Below are 23298 nucleotides of genomic sequence, written 5' to 3'. Positions count from 1 at the left end.
TCCTACAGTTATCTATTTACAGAACAATTGCTGGAGGCTTTAGAAGGAGCAAGAGACAGGGTTTGCCTTCCAGCAGAGTAGGTAAGGACAAACGTTTCTATTCCTTTCAATCTAGAATTTTTCTGAAGTGAGTGTGTTAATGGCCTCAGACTTAGAGACAGTTCCAGCTTGATTTTCCTTAGTCTGCTCCAATGTCTTTGATTATGATTTAAATAGGAACACAAATTTAAAAGGGACTTCCTTGATCATCAACTTTAGTCCCCATTCTGTTGCAACCATGTCATGTAATTCCTTTCCTAAACTAATTAAACTGAATCTTAAAACTTGTACCATATTTTTTGCTCCAATTGTTCCTATTGGAAAGGTCTTACAGAACTTTATTCTTCTGCTGGTTAGAAATTTCATCTAATTTCCAGCCTATATTTATTCCTGGGTACTTTTTGTTGGTTTGTTCTTGTGCCAACATTGTCCTTAAGTTAGAAAGCTCTCCTTCCCCACTTTCAAGAACCCAGAGAGCAATAATATCCCCACTGTTTGTTTTGCTACACTGAACAAGTCACACTCTTTAAGACAGGCTCTTCATTCCCCTGGTTATCCTAGTGGTTCTTCTCTGCACCTCTTCCAGCTGGAATTCATCTTTCTTGAATACACCCGAACAAAATTGTACTCTGGATGTGTTCTTAACAATGCCTTTTACAATGGCATCAATACTTCCATGTGTCTAATGAAAATGTTTTTCCTAATACATCATAGGGCCTGACAAACGCATCATATTAGCATCCTATGATCAGTTAATACACCACAGTCTTTCTTCCTCTGTAGTTTAGAACTGATGAGCTATTGCCTTACTGAAGATATTATTCTTCCCCTGTTCATGATGTTGCCTTTGGTAATGACTGATTTTATCCCATTTCTATGACTCCAGTCCTCAAGCTTATCTGATTCTTTCTCTATAATCTCCAGATCCTCCCCTGAATCAACAATGCCCCATACCATACCGTGATGAATTTTCATTGACAAGGTCCTACTTTGTGCCAAAGTCATTAATGAAATTATTAAAGAATGGGGGTGTATCTGTGCAGCAAGCCGACCTAAGTCTGCAGCCAATTCTACACGCAGCCCTTGAACTGTGGCTCATTGCTGAGAAGCTGGCTAGGGCAAGATACCCATATCCTAGGCGCCTCTCACCCCAAAGGGTCTTAAACCTGTTGCAGCTGTTTCCTAGCAATGTCACCCAACCACAAGACCCCTTCTTCAGCCCTACTTATTTTTCATTCAGAAACTCCTGCACCTATCTCCTTGAAACTTGGCAGGCTATGTGGCCTCAGCAAGTGCTACCACCCCCGCAGTTTTCACCCTGCTGTGGCTTCACACACACACACATGACATGAGTTTTGCTTTCAGGACTTTGAGGTGGTTTCCCAGAACCTCCTACATCTATCTCCTTGAAACTTGGCAGGCTTCATGCCCTCAGCAGTGGCTACCACCCCTACAAGTTTCATCCAAATCAGGCAGAAACCAGCAAAGTTATAGATATTTCATTGATTCCCCATTATACCCTATGGCTGAATCTCTGAATCACTGAATCTTTTCCGAATTGATTTGGCTGAATTGAATCAGAAAAGTGATGCTGATCTCCAAATTGAATTGGATGTATCCAAATTGGCTGAATCTGAATCAAATAGTTGCCTATTCCTACAGGCCTAAAGGAAAGCACTGCCGCATGCTGATTCCTGTGCTGGTCATGCTGCTTCTGGCCAAGGAAGGGGTTGGCCAGAGAGCAGCATATAGGGTTGACTTTTACAGAGAGATGCCAGTTTCTGGCAGCTGCAGCCAGAGCGTGGAGCTTCCCCCAGTGCTGGCAGGGGCCCATTGCAGGGCCCCAGGAAGCAGCAGCAGATATGCTGCCATTCCCAGCAAATCTGCTGCCACTTTCCTGCACATGTAGACATCTGCCTGGCACCATTTACTCACGAGTAATTTATTTGTGAGTAAACTGGTGCCACAGCAAATGCACATGTAGATGTACCCAGACTCTACTGCAGCTCAGACATACGTTTCCATGTGGGTAGATGGTGCTGGATTCTTGATTCGGTCCGTGACACACCGTTTCTGCCGCTCCCACTTTTCCATCTCCTATTGCTGTCATGAGGTTTCAAAGTACTGAGATCCCTGCAGCAGATTCTTCCTCCATTTGAGGAGATCCTGGGTGATAGTTTCCTCCGAGTTGATATCGACCTCACATTTTTTAAAGTTGGCCCTAAAGTGCTTTCGCTGCCCTCCTCTTGACTGTATGCCCTGGCTGAGCTGGGAGAATAAAACTTGCTTTGGGACTCTGGAGTAGAACATCTGGATGACATGATCAGCCCAATGAAGTTGATGTCATTTGAGCATTGCCTCAATACTCACGGTGTTTGCTTGCATGAAGATGCTAACATTGGTGCATCTCTCTTCCCACTGGATTCAGAAGATCTTTTGCAAGCTGCATCGACGGTGCTGCTCTAAGAACTTTAGATGTCTCCTGTATGTTGTCCATTCCTCAGCTCTTTACAGCAAGGTGGGGATTATGACTGCTTGATTAACCATGAGCTTGGTTTCGGATCCGATATTGCAGTCTTTGAACACCCATTTCTTCAGTTGTCCAAAGGCTGCACTTGCACATTTGAGAAAATGTTGCATTTCTTGGTCAATGCCAGCCTTCTGTGAGAGATGGCTTCTGAGGTATGGGATATACTCAATGTTCTCCTGCTTTTGTAGTAATTTCAGTTTCAATACCTTCATTCTGATAAACCATCCTGCTTTCTCAGCTATTGTCCAACTAGTCAACATTACCACTTTTATTTAAAACTGAAGCCCAGAATCTATTTAGTTTTTCCACACCTAGTGTATCTCTGCTCAGTCCTCAGTGCCTACTGGTCTGTCATTTTCTTTTCTTGTTCTCTTTATTTATATATAACTAAAGAACCATTCACCATATGTTTACATTTCCTTTGCAAGGAATAATTCAGCTTTGTGTTTTGGCAATTCTCACTTTGTCCCTAATCCTCCTGACCACTAAAGCATAGTTTCGTTTGATGATCAGTTCATTCTCTATTCCTTCCTGGCTCCCTGCCTAACAGTATGTTTACATTACTCCCACAATGCTCCACTCCTGGGAGCTAAGTTTTCAGGCACACCTTTGTAGGTATCAGTTTCTGAAAATTAGGTGGTGAAGCTGCTGCTGCTCTCAACCATACTAGAGACAGAGCTTGAAAGAATAGTGGTAGGGGAAACCCTAGGGTACTTCCCTGCTTCCTTTCTGAGATTATTATATGTAACATAGGGGTAGATGGGAAGGCATGCTTGAGATCTGTGCTCCAGAAATAGACACAAAAAGTGATCTAGAAGAACCCCACTCCTGCGGACATAAAACCACTTGATAAACTACATTTTAGACTACAGAGTTTCCCAGGTACCAAAACTTGGGTTTCTGTGCATAGTAAGAAGCAGGCACTCTGAGGAGCTCGAGATTTTACTTTCTCCTAAGCTCTTTTGTAGTCCTGAATGGACTGGGGTCCTGATCCATTAGTCCTGACTGGAGCACACATAATGCACATTGAAAGCTCAATAGCCAAGGTCTTGGTCATCACAAATGATGCCAGTGTGGGTGGTTGCTTTTTGCAAAACACCCTGCAAAAAGCAACCGCCATACACTCCATGGTCCATACACTCACTCAGGAAGTGGGAGCCCATCTCTATTCTTAACTGCCTCAAAACTGTTTATGAACTTAAATAGTATTTACATCAAACCCTCATGGGTGGATCCAGGATTTACTAAAGGAAGGTGCATAAAACCACCCCTCAGACCATGGTGGGGGACAGGGGCAAGGCATGACTGGAGCCATGGGGGAACCAGGCACATGGGAGCAGAGTGGAGGGTCCTTCCCATGCAGGTATCATTGCCACTGTCCTCAGCTGACCCTAGGATGGGGTGAGGCCCAGAGCTGCTCCTGCCCTCTCCAGCCAGAAGCTGTGGGAAGCAGCTGCATGGTAAACTGGGCTTGGCCAGGGCCAGTGGAAGGTTCCTCTTTCCAGCACCTGCTTCCAGCCAGCAGAGGACACAGCTTGGAGGAAGGAGGGATGGTCATGAAGCAGGTACTGGAAAGAGAAACCTCTCTTTCCAGTACCTGCTTCATGCCCATCCTTCCTTCCTCTGAACCCAGTGTCCTCTGCTGGCTGGAAGCAGGTGCTGGAAAGAGGAACCTTCATACTGCCAATGCATCCCCAGCTGAGCCCTACTCCTTGCACAAATACTTTCTGCAGCACAGGGCAGGAGCATGTCAGGAGTGGCTCTGGGATTTCCCTTTTGCCTGCCTTAGCTAGGGACAGTGGTGGCAGCATGCAAATTCCTCCTTCCAGCACCTACTCCCACCTAGCACGGAGGGGTGGTCAGGGAGGAACCTGCATGCTGCTGCCCCTTGTTGAACCTGGGACCCAACCTAGCTTCAGCCAGCAACTGGAGTGGGGCAAGAGTGGCTTGGGGTTCCCTGTGCACCTGGATCAACCAGGGATAGCAGCAGCAGAAGCAGATTGTGACCACACTGCCACACCTCCCCCACACCCAATCTGTCCCTGAACAACTCAACATTAAACAACACAAGAGGTCCAGTCTGTTTTTAGACTGCTGTTCTGAGCCCAGAATAGCACTGCGCTCTGCACTGTCTGATTGCTCCTGGAACCTGAAATATCCTTGGCATTTCCACACAGCACTGAAGGCTCCAGTGTAGATTATGAGGGCAGCAAGCATTTTTAGCTTTTTTCAATCTCTACCTGAAAATAAAAATGTCCTTCTTTGGGGCAGGAATTTTAAGGAGGTATTGGGCATTTTCAGAACTATTCTGTATCCTGTGAAAAAGTTCCCTGTCCCCTGCAGTAACACCTACAAATTCTTCCTTAGTTCTTGTGGCCCTCTGGTGAATTTGCCATGCTGATGGGAACAATGGGCATTTATAGACATGCTCCAGGAGGCAGGGGGAGGGTGGGCACTTTAATTAGTGCAGCTCTGACAGACACACTAATTAAAGCACCTGGAGCATCACATGTATCAGCATCCCTGCGCTGAAAAATAGTGGTGGGGCACTTTTAACTAAAGCTCATTGAATGAGCTTTAGTTTAAAACACCCTGCCATCATTTTTCAGCATGGGGACACTGATATATGTGATGCTGGAGTCTTCTGGAGCATAGTAATTACCATGCTCAATTAATTGAGTCTTCTCCAACGCGCTATAATTACAGTGCATTGGAATGGCCTCCCTGCATCTGTATAGCAGCCCAGTGGGTAGACACTCCTTTAACCAAATAAGGCGTGTGCTTTTCATTAGTCAAGTTAAAAGCTCCCCCCCAGCCAATTGAGATAGCTTGATTAAGATACTCTAGCAAAAGCATCACATCTGGCCACCTTTGGTTCTCCAATTTAAGTGGCCACATGTCCTTTTGCAGCTGTGAGGGGGTAGCTAACATATCATGTTTTCTAGGCCCCGGATAATGCTTGTTGCTGTCCTCTGCTCCCATTGGTTTATGGTCCCCCAAATTTTTGAAAAGTAATGAAAGTACCAAGCTCAGAACCAGACTATACTTGATACCTCCTTTCAGTTTGATAGAAAATTATTATGGATAACTCTTCTTTGAGTATAGCTTTCTAACCAGTTGCACATCCACTCTACAGTAGCTTTTTCAAGTCCATATTCCCTAGTTTGCTTAGTGGATTTTACACAGGACAGTGTTAAAAGTCTTAATAAAGCCCAGATGTAATGTGTCTACTGTGTTTTATCCTTGTTTTAAAACAAGCCCCTTGTCCTGTCACAGAAAGAAAATAGATTGGTTCACTGTGGCCAGTTCTTGAAAAATTCATATTGGTCATTACTTATAACCTTGTTATTTTCTTGATGTTTACAGACAGATTATTACTTCTATGACCTTTCCTGCAGCAGTTCCATATGCTCTCAGGCTGACAGTCCAATCATCTTCTGCAGCAACATTGTTCATTGCTCCTATGAAGAATTCCTCTGAACTAATGACGCTTTGTCACATTTGTCCATGTTCAGGTGCATTTAATTATTTTAAGCATTAAAATGGACAAGAATGGACCTCAGGAGGTCACCTAGTCAAACCCCCTCTACAAGGCACAATCATCCCTGTCTAAATATTTCCAGACAAATATTTATGTATCATACATTTTAAAAATTCCAAGAATGGATATTTCACATCTCTAGAAGATCTATTGCAATGCTGAACCACCTACATAGTTATATAATTCTTAACCTACCTGAATTTCCCTTGTTGAAGATTAAGCTTGCTATTTTTTTTCTTGTGCCTTATGAACACAGAAAACAATTGAACATCATCTCATTTTATTGGTCTCTTTTGTAAGTGAAGAGTTATCAAATCCCCCTCAGTCTCCTCTATATTACCCCAGTTCTTCCAATTCCATACTGATTTTCAGTTCTGAACTTTACCCTGAATGACTTTCTCTAGTCCTTCTCCAGATGGATGATGCAGTTGAGTTTGGGAAGACAAGGGCACAAAAATTAGTAAGGTGATCTTGTAAGGAAATGATTTTAGGGATGATCTGCCTTGGGAATCTCTTCTTCAGATGCCCCTAGTAGACTGCCTGGTATTCCCATGATGCAAAGTAAATGTTAATTCAAGCCAAGTCAGCATATGATTTTTACAGCACTGAAAAATGTTGAATTGGGTTCTGCCTTCATCTAAGGTTTTTCTGGGTTCAGAAGAACAAGATTCATTTCTTGAATAGAAACTCTCCAATATTTCTTACGCATCCAATATTTCTTACAGCCTGAGATGTGGAACAACCAAATAGAACCACTTTGAGTCTCTTTGCAATATCTCTTGTGTGTATACAATACCATTGTATTAGATGCATTCCTTTTCTGCTTTGCTTCTGAATTCACTAGAAAAATAAGACACTTTAAAAACCTGCAATTAGTCATCATGTAAGCCAGTGTTTTGATTCACAGAATGTATCAATATTTGTATTTCTTATTTTCAGTTGACTTCAGTTCAAGTGAGGCATAGTGATGGAGCTAGGAAATACAGGACCTGTCACAACAGCTCAGCTCTTTGGTAAGCCTACACTAGCATTGTGCCTCTGGCATTTGCTCTTTGCCTGATATCTACTGCAGCCCTAGTTGCTTGAGTTGTAATCCCCAAGCATGCACCACTCTTCTGCTTTCTCTCCATAGCATAGTTTTATTAAAAAGAAGGCAGGGTAGATTTGTATCTTATAGACTACCTAAATCAGAGATGTATAGCATAAGCTTTTGTGAGCTGACTTCAGCCAGCAGACACTGTGAAAAGACAGGCACAGAGCAATGTATCAAATGGAGAGAGTGATTTAAATACAAAAGATGGAAAGGAGAGGATAAATGGGAGCCGGGGTAGTGCTGGGAAAAGAAAACAAGTAATAAACCAAGAGGGAAAAAGGGGTCACAAAAGCTACTTCACATAATAGGATAAGCTTAATTTACCTAGTTCTTAGCAAAGTTTTTTATACCATCCCTCATAGGGAATTACTTACTGAACTAAATGCATTTCATAGTGAAATCATGAAGAAATAGGGCTCAAAGGGATCTCCAAATGTCATCTATTCAAACCCCCTACCTATGGCAGGATCATCCCTATCCCAATCATCCTTTAACCTAAAGTCTAGGTAACACTACTATCAATCATGATACAACACAGACTTAACACCCTAGCCTGACACAGGTAAAGCAGGAGAACCACAGCAGACAATGTCCTGCTTCTATGAAATGTTGCCAATATCTAGTTTCATAGTTCATAGTTGGTAGGGTCGGAAGTGACCTAAGCAGATCATCTAGTCCAACCCCCTGCCATGGGCAGGAAAGGATGCTGGGGTCATATGACTCTAGCTAGGTTGCTGTCTAGCCTCCTTTTGAAGACTCCCAGGGTAGGGGCAAGCACCACTTCCCTTGGAAGTTGGTTCCAGCTCTTAGCCCCTGACAGTGAAGTAGTGCCTCCTGTTATCTAGCCTGAATCTACTCTCAGTCAAGTTATGGCTGTTGTTCCTTGTTACCCCGGTAGTGCTTGGGGGAACAGGGACTCTCCCACTGCCTGCTGGTCCCCCTTGGCAAGTTTATAGGTGGCCACCAGATCCCCTCTCAGTCTTCTTTTGTGGAGGCTGAACAGATTCAGGTCCCATAGCCTCTCCTCACAGGGCCTGCCCTGCTGCCCCCTAATCATGCAAGTGGCCCTCCTCTGGACCCTCTCGATGCTGTCCACATCCCTCCTGAAGTGCGGCACCCAGAACTGGACGCAGTACTCCAACTGCGGCCTGACCAATGTCGCATAGAGGGGGAGGATCACCTCCTTGGACCTGCTCGTGACGCATCTATGGATGCATGACAAGGTGTGGTTAGCCTTCCTGACTGCGTCCCCACACTGTCGGCCCATGTTCATCTTGGAATCAGTAGTGATTCCAAGATCCTTCTCTGCCTCTGTGCTGATGAGAAGGGAGTTCCCCAGCCAGTAGGTATGCTGCTGGTTCTTCCTCCCCAGGTGCAACACCTTGCACTTGTCCATATTGAAACCCATCCTATTCTCATGCGCCCACCTCTGTAACCTGTCCGGATCTAGTTGTAGCCTGTCCCTCTCTTCTAGCATGCTCACTTCTCACCACAACTTGAACAAGGTGCTTTTCACCCCCTCATCCAAATCGCTGATGAAGATATTGAACAGTGCAGGCCCAAGGACCGAGCCCTGGGAAACCCCACTGCTCACATCTCTCCAGGTTGAAAATGACCCGTCCACCACCACTCTCTGGGTGCAGCCCTCCAACCACTTTGCAACCCATCTGACTGTGTAAGAGTTTCTCACCACAACTTGAACAAGGTGCTTTTCACCCCCTCATCCAAATCGCTGATGAAGATATTGAACAGTGCAGGCCCAAGGACCGAGCCCTGGGAAACCCCACTGCTCACATCTCTCCAGGTTGAAAATGACCCGTCCACCACCACTCTCTGGGTGCAGCCCTCCAACCACTTTGCAACCCATCTGACTGTGTAAGAGTTGACACCACAGACATCTAATTTTTTAATGAGGATGAGGTGAGAGACAGTGTCAAAGGCCTTCCTAAAGTCCAGGAAGACTACTTCCACCACAACACCTGTGTCCAAGGCTTTTGTGACCTGCTCATAGAAGGCCACCAGGTTGGTCTGACAGGACCTGCCTCTAATGAACCCGTGTAGATTGCCCCTAAGCATAAACTCCCCTGCTGGCCCATAGCAGATGTGCTCCTGGATAATTTTCTCAAAGAGCTTCCCCAGGACCGAGGTAAGACTAACGGGCCTATAGTTTCCTGGGTCCTCTTTCCTCCCTTTTTTGAAAAAGGGAAAATTCTTAATAGATTCCAGATAGAGGGCCATGCCCCCTACTACAGAGGAAGGCAAAAGCCCCCACAGCCTATCTCAGTCTGACCATGGGGGAAAATTCCATCCTGACCCCAAATATTGTGAAGTTGCAATGTAAGCAGTGTTGGTTTTTGGCAATTTCAGAGTGGGCATGGAGAGAGAAACAGTTTATATACACATCCATCGTGGGGCTGCAGCCCTCAGTTAGAGCCCAGGAGCTGTCCTTCTTGTGTGGTGGGTTGATCGCTTCATAGCTCCTTGTCATAGAAATATTACCTTAGTCCTAGGCAGACAAGGTTCTTTGGGTGAATCTGATATCTGTTATTAGACCAATTTAAAGAGTTGGAAAAAAATTTCTTAGCAAGCTTTCAGATTTAAAAACCCTGTCAGGCTGAGGAAGACTGCAGTTGGTGTGTGCTCTTCCTGGATGGAATGAATAGTAAAGAAGCCAGAGGCTGGGCTGGTATGTATGCAAGATAGGCAGTCAGTGAAGATGTAAATTGAGGAGTCAGTGGGTGAGAGACAGGCTGGGATGGAGGGGAGGAGAGAGAAGGAGGATGAATGTAGCAGATAAATAGTGGAGAGGTACCTGGGGAGTCAGATGTCAGGCAGGTTAAAATGTATCATAAATCCAATGTCTATATTTAGTCCATGATTTCTTGTATCCAGGAGGTTGATGAAGTGAAGTTCATAGGCTCGTCTGTGAGAAGTGTTTTGTAAATTCCTTTTGAGGATTAGAACTGAGGCGAGTGTGGGCCTAGGGTCCATTGCTAGCTGGCTAGGTGCCTTAATTGGGGGGTGCAGTAGAAGGTGGTATATCAATGCCTCTCATATACAGTACCCTGGCCCCTGCTGCTGAGTGTGCAGCTTGCCAAGGGCCTCACTGGTGGGGGGGCTGTCACTGTTGCTGTTACCACAGCTGGCGCTCCCATGGTCAGGTGTCCTCCACCCACTGTGCCTTCTCCACCCACATCTTGCAGAAGAGCTCCTCTCAGACCCCATCAGTTGTTATGTAGCATACAGGCTATGATGATGACTTGGGGGATGTTGGCCTATGCAATCTTGAGATGGGTGGTGAGGGTGCACCAGTGTCACTTCAGGCAACCAAAAGCGCAGTCCACCAGTGTACAGTTCCAGCCCAGGCACCTGGTGAAATGTGCCTGACATGGGTCAAGTTGCCTGGTGTAGGGCTACATGAGCCAGGGTAGAAGCAGGTAGGTGGGTTCTCCAATGAGGAGGGGTGGGACAGTCACATTGCCCAGTTGCAGGTCTGGAACACCTGGTGCAAAGTGCCTGCTCTCCACCAGGGCTCGCAGGACAGAGTTCTGGAAGATGTGGGTACCATGGGCGCTGCCAGCCCAGCCAGAGCTGACTTTGTGAAAGCACCTAGTGTCCACCACAGCGAAGCATGACCAAATGGAAGCCCCTCCGGCTGTAGTATGGGTGGTCCCCTGGGGTTGGTAGGTGACAACCCACCACACTCAGACCCAGACCCAGACCTGCCCCAACACACCCCACATCCTCTCACAAACCCCACATCCTTCCATACACCCCACACACAAATTCACACTCACCCCCTCCCCTGCACACACCCATCGCAGATCCACACCTCTCCACAAACTTTACATTCACCCCAAGGGGACGGGACATCTGTCAACGGGTGGGGCTACCCTCGCAGCCTTTGACAGCTCACCAAAACTCATTAAGTGGGAGCAACCTCCTGGATACAAGTAGGGGATTGGAAACTAGCTAATGTGGTCCCCATTTTTAAGAAAGAGAGGAAGGAGGACCCAAGTAACTATAGGCCCGTAAGCCTCACCTCGGTCCTTGGGAAGATCTTGGAGAAAATCATCAAGGAGCACATCTGTGGGGGGCCAGCAGGGGAGATCATGCTCAGGGGCAATCAGCATGGCTTTATCAAAGGCAGATCCTGCCTGACCAACCTGAATGCCTTTTATGACCTTTTATGACCAGGTAACACCTGGTCATTTTGTCACCATAAAATGCCTTTTATGACCAGGTAACACCTGGTCACTTTGTCACCGTGGACAAAGTCTTTCTAGACTTTAAGAAGGCCTTTGACACTGTCTCTCACTCCATCCTCATCAATAAATTAAGCGACTGTGGCATTGATGCCTGCACAGTTGGATCGGTAAAAAATTGGCTGATGAGGCACACCCAGAGAGCAGTGGTGGACGGGTCATACTCAACCTGGCAAGATGTGAGCAGTGGGTTCCCCCAGGGCTCAGTCCTCGGGCCCGCACTGTTTAACATCTCCATCAGCGACTTGGACGAGGGGGTTGAAAGCACGTTGTCCAAGTTTGCTGATGACACTAAGATGTGGGGCGAGGTGGACAGACTTGAAGGGAGAGAGAGGCTGCAACTAGATTTAGACAGACTACAAAAGTGGGCAGATGAGAATAGGATGGGGTTCAACGTAGACAAATGCAGGGTGCTGCACCTTGGGAGAAGGAATCCACAGCATACATACAGGCTGGGGAGTTCCCCTCTTGAAAGCACAGAGACAGAAAAGGATCTTGGAGTCATTATTGACTCCAAGATGAACATGAGCTGCCAATGCCAGACAGCAGCCAGCAAGGCCAGCCATACCTTGTCACATATCCAAAGATGCATCTCAAGCCTGTCCAGAGAAGTGATACTCCCCCTCTATGTGACTTTGGTCAGGCCGCAGTTGGAGTACTGGGCGCCACACTTCAAAAGGGATGTGGCCAGCCTGGAGAGGGTTCAGAGGAGGGCCACCCGCTTGGTGAGAGGGCAGCAGGACAGGCCCTACAAGGAGAGACCGAAGGACCTGAATCTGTTCAGCCTCGGCAAGAGGAGGCTGAGGGGGGACTTAGTGGCTGCCTACAAACTCACTGGGGAGATCATCAGCAAATAGGAAGAGCCCTATTCTCCCCAGCAGCACCTGGGGTGACGAGGAACAGCGGTAATAAGCTGATGGAGAATAGGTTTAGGTCAGAGATCAGGAGGCAATATTTTACAGTTAGGGTGGTCAGAATCTAGAACCAACTTCCTAGGGAAGTGGTCCTCACCCCTACCTTGGGTAAATTCAGAAAGAGGTTAGATGATCATCTGTCTGGGGTCTTGTGAACCCAGCATTCATTCCTGCCTGTGGCAGAGGGTCAGGCTAGATGATCTGTTCAGGTCCCTCCTGACCCTAGCTACTATGAAACTATGAAAGTGGCCCTCCAGCTGAAACAATTGCCCACCCCTACCCTATGGAGAAAACCCTATGGCTGGTCAGGGCACCACTGCACCAGAAGGATCAGGGTTTAAGTAGTTTATAAGCCCAGAGTCTGAGCCAGAAAGGCAGTCTGGCCATGCAAGTTGCAGAGAGGAGAGCTCTTAGTTGGGAAGGCTGCAAGAGAATGCCCAGCTGACTCCAAGCATGCCCTGGGAATGCAAGTAAGGCACTGAAGGCTTGCTACCAGGGGGATATGATCCAGGGCAGGGGAGAAGTCTGTAGGCTTGGAGTTTGTGTTATAGCCATAGGGTTTAGTCCTTTGTTATAGTTTATACTAGCAATTTAGCTTTTTAACTATCAGGGATGGTACAGAGGTTCCAATAGTGCCTGACAAGAGTGTCTTGAGCCCTGGTATGGGCTTGAGAAATAGATCAGGGTTGAGTCCTATAGGGTAGTAGCCTATGGAAGGGCTGTACTAAGAATGGCTCAAGCCAGACTGGGCTAGGGGGGCCCAGTGCCCAGGTGGTGTGGAGACTGGGCCAAGGGGCCAGGACTAAATAATCTAGATAAGAGCTGGTACTCAGAAGGTAGGTCCAGCACAGTGGCCCTGGCTAGAGGAAAAGGACATAGGCTGAGAAGGTCAAAGCCCTGACAAAGGAGTGATTGTACAGTAACACCAGCAAGGCATGGGCATGACTGTAGAGGAGGTCAGAGGCTATGAATAGCCCTTACAGCTACAAGCGCCCTGGGAAGAATGGGCAGGCCAGGAAGACCCACTTAGCCTAACAAAAGCAGAATGGAGACCAGCAGGGTCTGGGAGAGACCTGCTGGTAGCTAGAACTGGGGCTAGATCAAGGACCCTTAGGCAGCCTCTCTTTTGGTCAGACAAATACATCAAGGTGTGGCAGGTGAGTGAGAAGGGGAGGGCATCCTAGAGCTGGAGCAGAGCAAGGGTTGCATGGTCGCTGGAGGTGCCACGGTTGTCCCTGGAACATGAACCTTGCTACAACCCTTTAGAATCCAATGGCTTACCCACATTAGGGCCACTGACTTTGCTGGTCTTTCCAGACATGCTTCCAACTTATGAAACCAGCTCTGATGGAGAAAATGGACTTCCCAGGAGGTCCAACGTTGAGCCCAGGAACAAAGCAGGAATTGAATTGGGAGAGGAGTCCTTTGGACTCAGTCTTAGTGGGAATGTCACAGGGTCCAGAAGGCCTCTCTGGTTGAAGTTACTCATGTTTTCTTGCTAGAAATGACACTGGGGGAAACTTCAAACTCATGGTCAAACTCCTTGTAAAACAGGTGTCATTGACAATAGCAAGGTTTTTAAAAAAATTAAATGATTTTCTTACCCGATGTTGATTTTACTTTTTCTTAAGGCAAGTCAGACCAATGCAAATTACAATTATATAGCAAAAGGATAAAAAAAACAACCTGCACCATCAGGTAGCAAGTCCCCAAAGCAGCTAAGAATCTCCCCTGTCCCTACTCTCGGTATGCCTTCCATGCTCCACAGCACCTCCCCTCTTTCCTTATACTCTGGGTGCAGGAAGAGAAGCCCCCCTTCCCCCCCACCCCCCACACTGCTGCCATGTCTAGCTGAACCGGGGCAGGGGATGCACCAGAGCCACTCCTGCCTCACTCTAGCTGGTGGCAGTGGGTGAGTTCTCAGTCCCTGCCCAGTCCCCCTAGAAGTTCTCTGACAGCCCAGGAGCAAGCATATAGAGAAGGAACCCACTTGCCCATGCTGCCATCCCCAGCAGAGCTGAGGTCCTTACAGACATTTCCTTTTAACCCCAGCTGGAGTAGGGCAGGAACAGACAGGAAAGCAGCAGCAGTGGATGAGTCTTCCCAACCTGCACCCAGAAGCATAAGTAGAGAGGGAGAGAAAGAAGGGGAGGGGTGGGAAGGGAAGGTGCTGCTGAGCAAAGAGGGGAAGAGAGGAGGTGCCCATAAGAGGAGGGGAGGAGATTGTTACCTAATTTGGAGACAAAGTCCCCAGATGATGCTCCCATGGTGTGTTCTGTCCACTCTAGTTGTGGGGAAAAGAGGAGGCTGAGAGCAGGGAGTCAGGGAGGCATGCACCACTGCAACACTGGTTGCTGTTCCTGCATCCTTTTTTTCCACATCCAAGCTCTGCCTATGTATATAATAAATATTTCAGTAATTACAGGCCATTTTTTTCCTTGTTCCAAAGAAAATATGGATTTGAGCAAGCTGATTCTAGACAAAAAGATTCTTATGGATATTACTGTTCTCATCATCATTGCCTTTGCCATTGGGATTGCCTACCTTGTTTTCCATCATAAAGGTATGACAATACTATTTCTCTACTTCCCACCATGCTTCAGGTTCATCATACAGATCTGAAACCCGCAGCCTTCATTTGATCCTTAATAACACTGGTATCAATGTGAATTCTGCTAAATTGGTGTTGCAGATTTTGGTTTGCAGCTAGCCATCTGTACAAAGAATTATTCTAGATGGATCTGAGGATTTGGATCCAGTGTGAGATAACATTTCCCTGCTGCTCCCCTTCCACAAACAGAAAAACTATTTTTGAGTTTTTGGATCTGGTGTTTTGGTTCAAAAGTAGACAAGCTATGGAAACCTGGCCCTGCATATAGGTTCCTGATACATATCTTTTTAAACTGCCTACCTCTAGGTTAGTCTATGCTGAATGTTACAGGATTCTAGCAATGACCAGTTGCTAAAATATTTCTATCCCTCTGTCTTTTTCATATGTTTTCTGTGTTCCACAGTGAACAGTGAACACAGCTGCAGGGCACGCAGGAAGGTCTGGCATTCAAATACAGGGAACATAGCACACCGGCGGGGGGAAGACACATTCTCAGCTGCCCCCTTTGCCTACCATGGCATTGACCACCTGACCCATTAGTGGATTCTAGAAATTGTAAACTCTTTCCTTCTAGTGGTTGCTCCAGGAGGAGAGTTAAGGTTTGTACCTGTGTTGGCAAGAATATGAATATTGTATTCCTGATTTTAAATTAAAATCGTGTCACTGTAACAATGTAGCTTAATTAGTCTACATCTTCTGCAAGACCAGAAGGCACCAGTAGATCAGCTTATTTTTTCTGTTGAATGTTTTGGAGCATGTAACAATAATTACAATAACGTATCTGTAAGAAAGAAAGATGACAATGTTCTTTATTTTTATGAGCACCCAGGAGATTTGTACATATTGAGTAATGCAGCATATATATTTTTCCTTGTTAAATATAGAAAATAATGTAAAAAATATATAACATTAATTGTGAGTACGTAACAGGGATCCTTTCATCTTATTAAACAGAAACCATAACTATGTCTAAAGTGCAACAAGTTGAAATCATTCTTCTGGGCATTGTCATCATTTTACTCTTCATACTCATCATCATTGGAAGTATCTTTCTCACTCAGCATTGCTCAGGTACGCACCCCGATTTTTATACTTTCTCACACAAATTTGTGGATAGCTGATCAAATGCTTAAGATCAGCTCTGAGTAAACAGAGGCAATGTTGTTTTTGAAAATCAGCATTTGACTCCATGAGCTTTCTTCAGAGAGTTTTGATGAAGCATCTCATGCATATAGATGTATACAGTAAATTTCTTGACTTTTTCCTACCCCTTAACATTTCCTATTGGAGATGCTGTGGAAATAGCAAACTCAGTTACTGTTTGTCATTGTAAGGCATCTTTTAAATGTTGTCACATTTTTAGATATATTCTACTATAAGCTCATTTCACACTCTCCACAGATATACCTGTAAATCTTTTCCAGCGTAACATTATTCTATTATTCTAAAGCAGACATTAAAATAATAATAATAAAAAAACAGTATTTTTAATTTCTAACTGTAATGTCCAGCTGGTCTCAATTCATGTAAGACATCTGGGTATAGGAACTGCAGGTCTATCACCAGTAATCCTATCCCACCCTCTCAGCTTGGAAATTGACATGATGCATGACAGCAAGTTAACTGCATCCTTAGACTATGATCTTCTTGCAGTTGTTTGTGTCATAGTCCATCATTTCACTTGCCTTTGTTAACCTGCAAGGGATTATGCATGAGCAGACCCCAGTACACAGTTAGGCTGATTAAAGAGGGTGAGATCCATGGGTGCAAGAGTCAGCTCATGTGGATCCAACAGAAGGATAATGGCTGTTTGGAATGTCACATGCTCTTCTTACTACTGAAATGTCTGTTGTTCCTTTGTAGATTTGCCCCAAGCTGCAATGGGTAAGTCAGGTTGTGATTGTAAACTCTTTCCTTCTAACTCTGGATTACTCCAGGCTGGAAATTGTTGCTCTCCATCAGACACCAATTTCTCTCTCTCTTTCTCTACTTATCATTCCAGACTATCTATCATTCAGTGGGCTTTTCATCACCCTTCCCTTAACCAACACACGTCAAACTAAAATTAGCTTGGTTTAAATGAGAGCTATCCAGCTTCTGAGCGTTGGGAGGCTGCATGCCCTACAGGCTGCAGAACCCAGGCCACACACCATGGGGGTGGCCCACCCAGGGTCCACATGCTGTACAGGCAGCCTACCTTCCTTCTCACCATGTGTGCATCGTGGACAGGCCAGATCTTTCAGCCATGCATGCAGCCCAGTTCCTCTTAAATCACATGTACAGACAGCTCAGCTCCCCTCCCAGCAACATGTGCAGCCTGGCTCTCCTCCTCCCAGCTATGCACAGAGCATGGGTCACAGAGACCCCTTTCCAGCCCCGTTACATCATGCTGCCCCATGCCCAGGAGCAGAGAGATGGGGAATCCAGGGACCCCAGCTGCTATAGCAGTGGCACAGTGATCAGGTGGGAGCCCACAGGCCTCACATTAGGCCCTCATAGGCCACGAGGCCAACAGACCACCAACTGGACAGCTCTGATTTAAATCAAAATAAAAACAGTTGTGCAATCCCTTGCAATGGTGTAACGACAGGTTTGCCACCTGTTCTTAAAGGGGCACAGAGCTGGTGTGATCTTCATATGATCTGTTGCCTCACCCCTCCACCCTCATGATGTCCTATATTATGATGCAGGTAATTAAATAACTTAGCTCTGAGGATCTCCATCTACGGTTAAAGGCACCCAAGATGGTATGTGAGCTTGGAACTCCACTTGACCTTTAATTCACACCAATTTTATTAAACAGTGGTCCAGAACCAATGACCAGGGCTAATTTGTATCCTATGATCACTGCTAATAATCTAACAATGTTTTTTTTCTTTCCTTTGTCTATTTGGCAAAAGTATACAGGAAATATGATAACTGCTATATCTTATTAACTTGAACATTTTTTGGAGTAGGAACAGCTTCTTACTATGTGTTTGTATAGTACTTTGCACAATGCAGTCCTAGGTAGGGGGGCTTAACTCATAACAACAATTGTTACATTAAGTATTGTTCTTTTATTTTCCTTGACAGTTAAGTGTTCCTACATTCTTTCAGTTATTAATAATTGTAATTGTGGTTTAAGCTAACTCCAACAAGCAAGAGCTATTAAGTAAGATTGTATGCATAATGGATTTTTGGCCAAACCAAAGAAACTGGGAAACAATTTGATTCAGGTCAATCCAAAACATTAAATTTCCGTGGATTGTTTGAGGTTTTTTTGGTGAAATGGGGGGAAAAATCCAATTTGGGTCAATCTGAAACATTGTATTCAACTAAAAAATGTTCTGTTTTTTTCCCTTTTATTCCAAACCACTGAACCATTTTAACTCTTTTAGTTCCATTTTTAAATAAATCAATTTAAAAGCAAAAGACCTAAAATTGAATGATTAAAAATGCAATATAAAATGGTCAGTGTTTCTGAAATGAAACAATTTAAATATGTAGAAATTAAATGTTTTGACATTTTAAAATGTCCCCACTTCCTCAGCTTAAATTGTTTGGTGAACTGTTGTTTCCCATGAATACTTCTTTTCTCATGAAAAATGCTTGTTAAAAAAAAAAAAAATCACACAGATCTACCACATCACAGTATTCTCTGTCTAATATGAAAATACATTTCTAAATCAGGACAAACATGATCCTCACTAACCGGAAGATCTTTTTTCTTGTTCCACAGGAAACTTGGACATGCCAACTCTGGCATTGGTATTCAAAGTTCTCCTTGGCATTACAGCCGTTTTCATTCCCATCTTCATTGCATTCTTTACTTACCGTTTATGCTTAGGTATGCAAATCTATCCCTACCATGTTAATTAATATTTATGAGTACGAACAGACTGAGGACAAAATCCGATTTTACCGTCACTCATCCAAGTGGTACATCTGTAGCCATGTGACTGCAGTTTTAGTTACTTATGTATATTTTGGATTCAGGCACCCTGGTGGTTAGAGCACATTGTTGAGTGGTGGGAAAAGGAAATTCTTCCAGAGGAGGACTTAGGGTTCTTCTACATGTAATGCTACATTGCTGTAGCAACGTGCTACAGTGACGTAGTGACCATGTGCTTCTACGTAACCAGCAGCTACTTTACCGTAGCAGTGCACTCCCTCATTATAGTGCACCGTTATGGCAAGAATGGCTAAAAATAAACATAAGCCTAGCATACAGCGCAGTATGGACTGCTACTGCGCCATGCTTTAGTACTTCCAACAGGAAGTGCTAACCACGGCATAGTAGCAACGTCACCATACATGCATGTGTATTTGCGCCCTTAGAATCCTGGTCTCACATGTCCTTACCAGGTGCTCTAACAACTATACTATGGGGATAAAAAGTAAGAGGTCCCTCATTCTCTTCTTCCTCCTCCTCTTTACTTCTGGAATATACAATGCAAGGAGATTACATTCCACCAGAAGCAGAAATAGAATCACACTCTGCATAAAAAGGCCTAACTATATTCCACCTATTAAGTGTCTAAATAGGCTTAGGTGCCTAAATTCAATTTTATTTCACCCTGTTCAAGTCCCAGAAACTCCATGAATGCATCTACTTTTGCAATACATCATCATCTTACCATTAAGACTGAACCACAAAAAACAAGGAGGGACTAGCCACCTTTTGTATTGAGTTTTTCAAGGATTTGAGTAGTGTACAATAGGATCACTTATAAGTGCCTAAAGATGGTTCCTCTCTTTGGGGAAAATATGTAGTAAGCTACATGCTTTCAGGGGTCATTACCCAGTGTAGCAGGCTCCATATACCAGGCTGCAGCAGGCTGCTTGTGCTAGAGGGTACAGCTCAGCTTCAGGCAGTCAAAAGGGATTGCAGTCTGCCAAGGATTGGGCTAGCTGAGAAGGATATTTAGCTGAGCACACAGGAAGTGAAAAGGGCTCCCAGGGAACGGAGATGGGGAGAGTTAGAGAAAATAAGGAAACAGACAGAGAGAGAGTGCCTGGTAGAAGGAGGGGAGGGAGACAGGGGAGAGGCGGGAGAGAGAGGGGTGGGATGGAGCGAGGGAGAGAGGGGGAGAGAAGGAGGGAGAAGGAGGGAAAGGGAGAGAGGAAGGGAGAGAGGGGGAGAGAGAAGGAAGAAGAGGGGAGGGAGAGGGGTACCAGGCTAGCAGCTGCAATACGGAGCCAGGGCACTTCCTTGAGATATGGACAAAGACCCTGGGGCTGCAAGGCCGGAAGCAGCAGCAACAAGTCAGGGAACTCAAGTCCAGGAAGGGAGAAGGAAGACTGGGGGGCTGAGGAAGCACAGAGCTTCAGTCACCTTCTCAGGGTCTGAGAAAATATCCTAGAGCATGAGTTAACTCCTTATGGGTTACATTTATGTTTGTTTACTGATTTGGTTATTTATGTGTATACCAGGGGCGGGCAATTATTTCAGGCAGAGGACCGCTTACCCATTTTGGCAAGCTGTCGAGGGCCGCCCTGCCCCTTGACAGGTGCCCTACACCTTGGTCACCATCTTGGGACCAATGTCCGGATGGGACCCTGCCGGCGCTGGCCCTGGGACACTGGTGCAGGCCGCATGCTCCCACTGGCTCCTGCACCTGCTCACTCCCAGTGCCCCCCTCAGCCCCACGGTACAGGCTGGGGGCAGCACCCAGCCCTGATCCTGTGCTTGCCGGCAGGGAACAAGCTGGTGCTTAGCATGGAGAAAAGTGGCCCCTCCCCCACCCCATGGCCAGTGCTCCTTGCTGCAGCTGCTCACAGCCTGCGCGGGGCTGTCCTGAGCAGGCACAGGCAGCCCCACATGACCTGTGGGTGGGTGCAGCGTGGGGGAGGAGCTGCTTTTCCCCGCCACGCTCAGCACCAGCTTATAACCTGCCCCCGATGCCAACCTGAGCCCCACGCCATCTCTGGGCTCGCCCATCAGGGCTGCACCGAGGTGGCAGCAGCTGCTCAGCATGGAGTAAAGCGCCACCCCCACGTGCCGTGCCGGGCATTGTTTGCTGCTGCTGCCTGTCCGGAGCTCACACCACAGTAGGCTGCAATGAGGCTGCCTCCACCACCTCTGTGCTGCCCAGCGTGCAAGCTCCAGATGGGTAGCAACAGCAAACAATGCCCAGCGCAGCAGGCGGGGGGGGGGCCGCAGCTGCTCCCACCACGGCACAGCCCTGAGCTGGTGCAGGGCCCAGGCTGGCAGCGGGGGTGGGTTACAAGCAGGTGCTGAGCGCCGGGAAAAGCAGCCCCCCCCCCGGCCCCATGGCTGGTCCCCTGCGTTGCAGCTGCCCACAACCCCTGTGGGGCTCCCTGTGCCTGCTCAGGACAGCCCCACATGGACTGCGAGCAGCTGCAGCAATGAGCACTGCCATGGGGTGGGGAAGGGGTTGCCTTCCCCCCATGCTCAGCACCAGCTTGTTCCCTGCCCGCAGTCCTCCCCTGCCCTTCCCCCCCCCCACTCCTTGCCTGAGTTTCCCAGGCTGGTGCAGCCACAAGGAGCCACATGGTCCCAGGCCAGAAGCCCCTGCTGGGGCTACCGGCTGGGGGGGGGGGGCGGGGCCAGGCAGGCACTGCTGTTGCAGAAGCCCGCTGGGGCTTCCCCTGGGTCCTACTGCCCCTGGCTCCTGTAATCTACTACTATGAAATTAAAAAAACTATGAAATCTTTGACAGGAACCAAGGACAGATAAATACGTATTAATTCTCTAAATTTTTTTTAGGGGCCCTGCGGGCTGCATGGAATGGCCTGGCGGGCCGCATCCAGCCCGCAGGCCGTATTTTGCCCACCCCTGGGCTATGCCCAGAGGTTTTGTCGGCCTGCCCCTTGAAGCTGACCTTTTTGGCAACCAGTAGAGGGAGATATGTGGGGCCATGAGCAAGCTACAGTGTAGCTCAGTGAGAAATCCTTTGTTCAGTTCTACTCCAAGCTGGATAGGAGCTTTCCTAGCATTGTTTATCTACTGCTATCCAATAACTATTAAATTCAAGGTATGGTGGGCCCAAGGTAGAAGGATATCCAGAGAGGCCTCTAGGCAATGCTGAGCCTGTGGTCTGGTGGTTAAGCACTTGTGCTTGAAATTGGTCTTTCCCATTTTCTATCTAATGAGAGTGAGAGTGGTTTAAAAGCCAGGCCTCATGCTTCCTTTGCTCTGGCTAAAAAGTGGGTAAAAGTTTCTCTTTTGCCATCAACACCACCACCTTACTTCTAACAGGTGTTCATAGAAGGCAATGCTATTTCACTGCAGGGCAAAACAGCATCCTACATTTTGCATAGCTGCCAAAATCTCTACCTAGGTACCTGTATATATGCCATTTAGATGGGTAAAAAGAAATAGAATGTATCCCTTTAAGACCTCACATCAAGGCATAACTAAGTCTAGATCAGGGTTCAGTAACATTTTTGGACAGAGCGCCAAAAACCCCTTAAGCTTCAACTTGTAAGCTGTTGGTGTGCCAGGGACAGATGGCAGGGTAGTTGTGAGGGGCCCAATCCTTGTTGTGGCAACACAGCCCCACCTCCTTCCCTGTTGTCCACCCCAAGACACGTGTACACTTGTCACCAGCAATGAACCCAGCCAGGGCTCCATGAACCCCAGTGCAGCTGCTTGCAGCCTCCGGGCTGCCTGCTGTGAGGAGCCTGGGCTCCATGCCCAGTGGCAGGGGCCTGCTCAGAACCTGGTCCAGCTCTGGCATGCTGAGCCAAATGGCTTCATGTGCCATGCTTTGGCACACGTACCAGGGGTTGCTGTCCCCTGCTCTAGATAACACTTTTTTCCTTTGTTTCAACATTTCCATTCATTAAATTAGAAGAAAAGAGATTGCAGAGATTTAAAATCCTAGACTATGCCATGGAATGGATTCCCTCTCTCTGAAAGATGAACTCTATTTGCATAATATTGAATGCCTGTTTAATAAAAAGAAAAAAAAAAGAGCTAAACCCTATCCTATTACAAAAATAGGTGCATGTTTCAGGCTACAATTTTAACTAGTGGGTACTGATAAACTAGTTCATATGATTTTCATATGTTATCTTTAACTTCCATTTCAGAAAAGAAAAGAAAAGAACCTGGAAAAGGTAGTGTTGTTTCATAACACTTTTTGTCAAGTGTTTATATTCCCATACCAAGTGTAACTTACTTAAGTGTATATCATTTTATGTCTTTGTGCATAAGAGTTAGGCAATGTCTGTTCAGCCTGTTCAGCTTTACTTCAGTGCCTAAGTATGAGGAGACCATTTTTAATGTATTGCATTGTTCTTTAAAAAGGACTCCTTCCTCTCCAGATGAACAAGACAGATATGCTGTGGAGATGAA

This window comes from Alligator sinensis, unplaced genomic scaffold, assembly GCF_000455745.1.
Source record: "Alligator sinensis unplaced genomic scaffold, ASM45574v1 scaffold790_1, whole genome shotgun sequence".
NCBI lineage: Eukaryota > Metazoa > Chordata > Crocodylia > Alligatoridae > Alligator > Alligator sinensis.
Note: the sequence above shows the minus strand (reverse complement) of the source record.